This window comes from Platalea leucorodia, assembly GCF_965183815.1.
Source record: "Platalea leucorodia genome assembly, chromosome: 4".
Lineage (NCBI taxonomy): Eukaryota > Metazoa > Chordata > Aves > Pelecaniformes > Threskiornithidae > Platalea > Platalea leucorodia.
The window spans coordinates 68,064,840-68,070,839 of record NC_138826.1 but is presented as its reverse complement, the minus strand read 5'-3'; positions in this window follow the sequence as shown (position 1 = coordinate 68,070,839).

Sequence of the window (6,000 nt, the reverse complement as noted above, 5' to 3'; positions counted from 1 at the left end):
TCCCTTCTAGCTTTAACTTCAGAGACACCTCAGAGAGAAGTGGGAGTGGATGTGAAGAGGGAGGAAGGAAAGAAATAGTTGTCCCACAGACAGTGCCAGCTCTTCTGTTTTTTTCAGGATGCTCGCGCTGGGATTTCCCCATTCAGCTGTTGTTTTCAATGGCAAACCTAAAGATACAAGCCCAGCCCTTCAGAAGTGGATGACAGAGGATCTCTTCCCCATTTAAGGATCAAGATTGTGCTTTCTAATTACAGATATGCATTTGGCTCGGAAAGTGTGAGATGCGCAAAGACTTCAAAGGTGACACAGTATGAAAGAGAGATGGAAGACCGACCTAGTCCACAGACTGGAAAATCAATGAAAAGGCTTCCAGCAATTTTAATGGGGCAAATTTCATCCTGCTTTCATGTTTGGTTTGTGAATGTTACAGCACAATTTTAACTTGTGTTTTTCCTAGAATGTTCATATATCCTTCATTTAACATGTAGATTACTTCTTGAGCCTTGTATCAAATATTTATAAATGCTAAACTAGGTACAAAGTGAAACCTGTTTGGGAAAGTGGAGCGGAGGGAGGTTTCGCTGCACTAATGGATATTGCATTAATGCTTAGCATCAAGGAAGGCTGACTGCCATTAACAAGAAATCTCATTACAAACATGATTTCACGCCTCATAACATATCCTGTAGATCTATTTACTGTCCATCTCTCGAACATACAAACACACAAAGATAACTATGGACAGAAAACCCAAAGCATTTTGTATGCTTAACCTTTTCTTCCCAATAAAAAAAACAACACAAACCAAAAAAATCACAAAGCAGCAGAAAATGCACAGCTTGGATGATATGGAACAAAGTTTTTTACAACACCACTTCTGTCCTGAGTGACTTAAGATGCTTTCCAGACTTCAACCTAATCAACAGCCTGCTCTGAGGATAACTAACGCATAAGTGGTATGACAACAAGCTTTCAGATGAGTGGGACTGAAGGACACTGCAGTAACCCACCTATTACCGTGGGGGGTGTGTGTGTGTGTGTGTAGGAGAACGTTATATTTCCTGTGTTTTTTTTCTGCTGCTCTTCATTATATGATGATTCAAAAAATGCAGGATCCGGATCCCTCTGCTGTGTGATAGTTGGCAGAGTGAAGAGAGAGTGGGGGAAAAGAGCGTTGACCTTATCTTGGGGCTGTAAACAGCAGAGCTGCATTATCCAACCTTCCACATAATGCTGAAGAGATCAGTAGAAGGAATGTCCTGCATTGCAAAGAATGGGATTTACTTACTTATTGTATACATAATGCTCAGGGACCTCTGTTCCCCACTGGTAGAGCACATATGGCTGTACAGCAGCCACAACACTCAGAGAAATACGGATAGGAAGCAACATACTGGTCAAAATGTACTGATGGGACTTAAATAGGTCAAGTTTTTCTAGTTTTAATTAGAATTTATCCAGGAGCATGAGGTCAAAAAGCTCCTGGATACTCTCCTTTAGTCCTTGTATACTTCAATGGATAAACATGAACTCACAACTCAGGGAAGACAGCGCATTTTGCCACGTCACCAAACAGCACAATTAAGTCACTGGCTCAATAATTGCAAGGCAAAAATCAGTTCCCAAGTTATGGAACCGACTGTCCCAAATTGGTCTATCCGTGGCGTACCCAGGCTTGACCAGGTTAAGCAGGGTATTTGATCAAGCGAATGCTTTGATGCTGGGGAAGCAGCTTTCACTCCGATGAGACTCCAGTGGCTTCCTGTGCTCCCCTCTTCTGCCCCAGTGAGGCACAGCCAGCGCTGGGGCGCAGGGGGCTTTTGACCATGCTCAGGGAGCAAATCTCAGCCCGCAGATGTGCAGTGGGCTCATTAAAAGCTACACAGAACAGAGAGAACCAGACTTTTGAAAGGCGTATTTGAAAGCCTCTCACACAGTAAGCTATAGGATAGTCAATTTATCCACTGCTGGGAAGGGGAAAGGGTAAGGCTGGACTCTCTTGAACCTGTGGCTTGAACATGTCCAGATGTTTTGAACCACGTTAATCCATCCCTGCCAGAACATATGAGGTGTTAAGGCTTTGACCTTAATTAATTAAAATGACCTCCTAACGCATTGGCTTTTTCTAAGGTGGCTTTTTTTGTGTGTGTGTGTCTGAGCATCTCCATTCTCTAATGTGGCTTATTTTAAACCATGAATGATTTCTGATTGGGTATTTCAGAGAGTTTTTTTCCCTGTCTTTGTTTGCTTTAGAAAGGCAATAAGAAACAAGATTGCCTCTCACTGCGCTGGGCAAAGCCGAGTAATGGAAGTTTTAATGAAAACACAGCAGCAGAGATGATGGGAAGTGGAAAGACCAAAGTTAACCACACACAAAGGGGTTCAGGCAAATTCACTCTTGCAGCTGCGGCAGCGGAGATATTTATAAGGACAAAGAAAAGCTACCAATTGCTACAGCTCCACGGCAATATCTGAGCAGTGGGGCAAATATCTGAGCAAACCCTTTGTGTGGGCACTGAAGAGACCAGAGCCAAATGGGCTGGTTGGGGATGCCAAGCAAGGGGTGGGAGATGGGGCTGCTTCCTCCTCTCCTCCTACCCTGTCTTCTGCCCTCCCCTCCCCTTTGAATGCATGGAAGCTCCGAGTTGGAGAACAAATGAAGCAGGAAATAGGGAACACTATCCCTCTGAAATCCAAGGCAGAGATCTGGGGTTAGACATTCAAATTCTTGTGCCTAATCGTTTTCCCTTACCGAGACCTCTTTGTCAGCGTACCATCCAACAGGAACAGAAACCAGTGCCTACTCTATGCATGCCTGTTCACACAGTGCCATCACCTCTGCAGGTTAAAATAAAAAAAAAAAGAGAGTAAAACTGTAAGCCTGAAGAAGGATAAAAATGCCTCTCCAAAGGAAAACAAACACCAAAATTGCTGTTCTGGTATATCATGTACAATCAGGTGGACAGATTTAGCCAGCTAAACAGAATAGCTTACAAACCTCAAGATGTTTGTAGAATTAAACCTATCTAGCCAATGCAACCTCTCCAGTAAGTTGCTGCTGCGTCTCCTCTGCGTTCTAGTGACAAGTAGTCCAAGCAAAGCACAAAAAGCATCACCTACCGAGTCTACACTAACTTGAGGAGAATGCGAGACACCACATTTGAACCCTCTGCATGCGCCCAAGATAAATACACACTAGGCCACCCATGGCTGTTCCATGCAAGAAGCCTTGAGCCAAGCTGAAAGAACGACAATTTAATGGCAACACAAATAAATTGCATACCCCCTCCCATCCACACTGAGCTTGCTTCCCCAGTTCTAGGCTCACTGGAGGCAGCTGACAAATGCCCATTAGCTTCTGTGGGTTTCCAGATTTCCCCTCTGCTTTGGGCACCGCATTCATTATGTTTTCAGCAGCGGTCGCATTGAACTCACGGACCATTGACTCACAGCTGAAGACTCGGCTTCACTGTTTTTTGCCCTTGGAGGCCAGCTATAAATGGCAGGTCAGGTGCAATCCTACTGAAATGTGATAATCTGGTCAGAGCAGGCAGCCCCAGTTTTCACCCACTGAAGATAACGGGCCTTACCTCAAAATAAATAACATGTTAAAAAATAACAAAACATTAATTTTGCTATAAATGTATGGAAGATGTGATTGGAAGTGCTGTGAGTTAGAGATATAAATGTGCTTACAGGCAGACATCTAAAATTAGCGATGTTCTCATCTATGGGGTTTCAGATACTATTTGAGTGCTATTTCAAGGCTAACTTCCTGCAAGCTAGTTTATGAAACATTAGGACAATTCCTAAGCAGTTTTTTTGATGCTTATGTATTTCAACATCTCTGGGCCAGGGGATGAAAGCAACATCAGGCCCTTCATTTCTGTAAAGCACTTGCAGAGCCTCACACGAAAGACACTTTATCAAACAAACTAACTTCAAGTCTTTGACTTTAGATAACTCTTGTTCATAACGTATCATCCACTGACTTCAGAGGCAGCTTTAGTGAATGCAGGCTTCAGGATGTCATCTTTCAGCAATATTTTTAAGACAGAGCCAGCTCCTGAGGGACACTGAATACCTCCAACTGACTTTGACACGTTCTGCAGGTTCTCAGCTTCTCCTAGGATTTAACCCATAGGCACCAGTACTAGGAACAGCTTTTTCTTTAGGATGGCCTGAGTCTTGCCTCCAGTATACGGATGCCTGAACTTTAACACCACCTGTATTTTTCCTGAACATCAAAAAAAACATTTAAACAGGGTCCTGCATACCGGAGTCCCACAGACCTAGTTGCATTGCATGCCGTAACAGAAATCTCTTCTGATTTTGGACAGGGATGGGAAGGGAAGAAGAGGTGCCCTTTCTTTTTTCTCACCACACCATCTCAGAGCATTTATTTCAGTACAAACTGAGGATTTCCCTTTTTCTTTTAATCTTGGAAAAGCAGCACATCATGCTACGCTCTGAAACAGAACTAGAATTTCCGAAAGCCCCCAGCACACCACGCACTGCAGCCCATCCAGGGCTTGTGCAATGTCTGGTACGAAGCCAGCGGCCAGTGGACAGTCAATACAAAAAGGCTCAGTGTCAAAAGCAGCATGTGGAGGATTCAGCAAGCAGCTCTCATTAGTGCCAATAGGAGCCTGGGTACTAAGCCTTCACACCTCTTTAAAGATGTTTGCTCTGTCTTTAATAGACATTTGCACAAATCTACTCCGAAGCTGAGACCAAGCAGGCAAAAGTTTTAGCTGGGGGAAAAAAGTCTTCGCAGTTCCAAAGCTGGCTCTTTTCCAGAACGGAGAGCATCTGGCCACCAGCTGTGTTTAGAGGACAGCAGGCATAAGGAAGAGATCAGGGGAAAATCTGAGGAACAAGTAGACAGTGCTGAAATTTGTGAAAAGAATACCAGCCTTCCTCTCTGATGTCCAAAACCTTTGCCCTCCGACATTCCCCATCCTTTTCTCTTCCCAGCTCTCAAGCCAATTTTTGGAAAATCACCCATTCAGGAGAACACAGATACCCTTTCCAGGCTCGGGAAGGGATCCAGCAGGGCTCTAGAGTAAAAACCTGGGAAGTGTGGAAACTGGCAGCACGTGAGGTGAAGTGGACATGTGAGGAAATTCTGGAAACTAAGGGAGGACCTCTCCTGCAGAAGGAAAGATCTGCAGTGAGGCAGGGGCAGGATGCCTGTAAGTCCTCAAATATTACAGCAGTGGATTAGTATAAAAGACAGATGGAAAAGAACCAAAACAACCCTTCACTCATTACAGGCTGGAAAGTTACAATTTAAAAAAAAATAAAAAAGAAAAAGAAAATCACAAGTTTTTCTAAGGATGTCGTATTTTTTTCCATTTCACTGAGATTGGGGGCAATATTTTCCCCTCAAAATTTGTAAATTACTGCAACTCATACAAAGACTGAAGAAGCAGAAGGCTTTTTATTTTCTAAGATGATATTATCATCTCTCTAAAAAATGCTAATAAAATGCTCTGCTGGAAAGAGCCTTATCTGATAGGGACGGTATTCATGGGCACCCACTGAAATTCACACTGCTTTTTAGATTAAATTGACAACAGAGCCCTTCCCCCCAGCCCCAGATTAATGGAATGAAGAATCCATGCATGAAGCCACGTATAATAAAGCTTGGAGATTATGAAACAGGCTAGAAGACAGGATCAGAATTGCAATTGATCTTGATGAAGTGGGGAAATTGCCCCAGTTAAAGCAGAACAAATTCAATAAAGACAAGTTGAGAGTGTTACACTTCGGAAGGTGTAGTAAACAAATGCACAAATAAAAATGGGAACTCCTGGGAAAGCAGCAATGAACCACCCAGGAATTATAACAGAAGACAGACTAGATCAAAGTCAGCCATGGGATGTTCTTGTAGAAAATATTCCGGGATACATTTTCTGATATGCTTTACATAAACCACAGGAGACAGTTAGTTACTCCGCTTTGCTTGTTACTGTATAAAACCCCTGCTGGAGTACT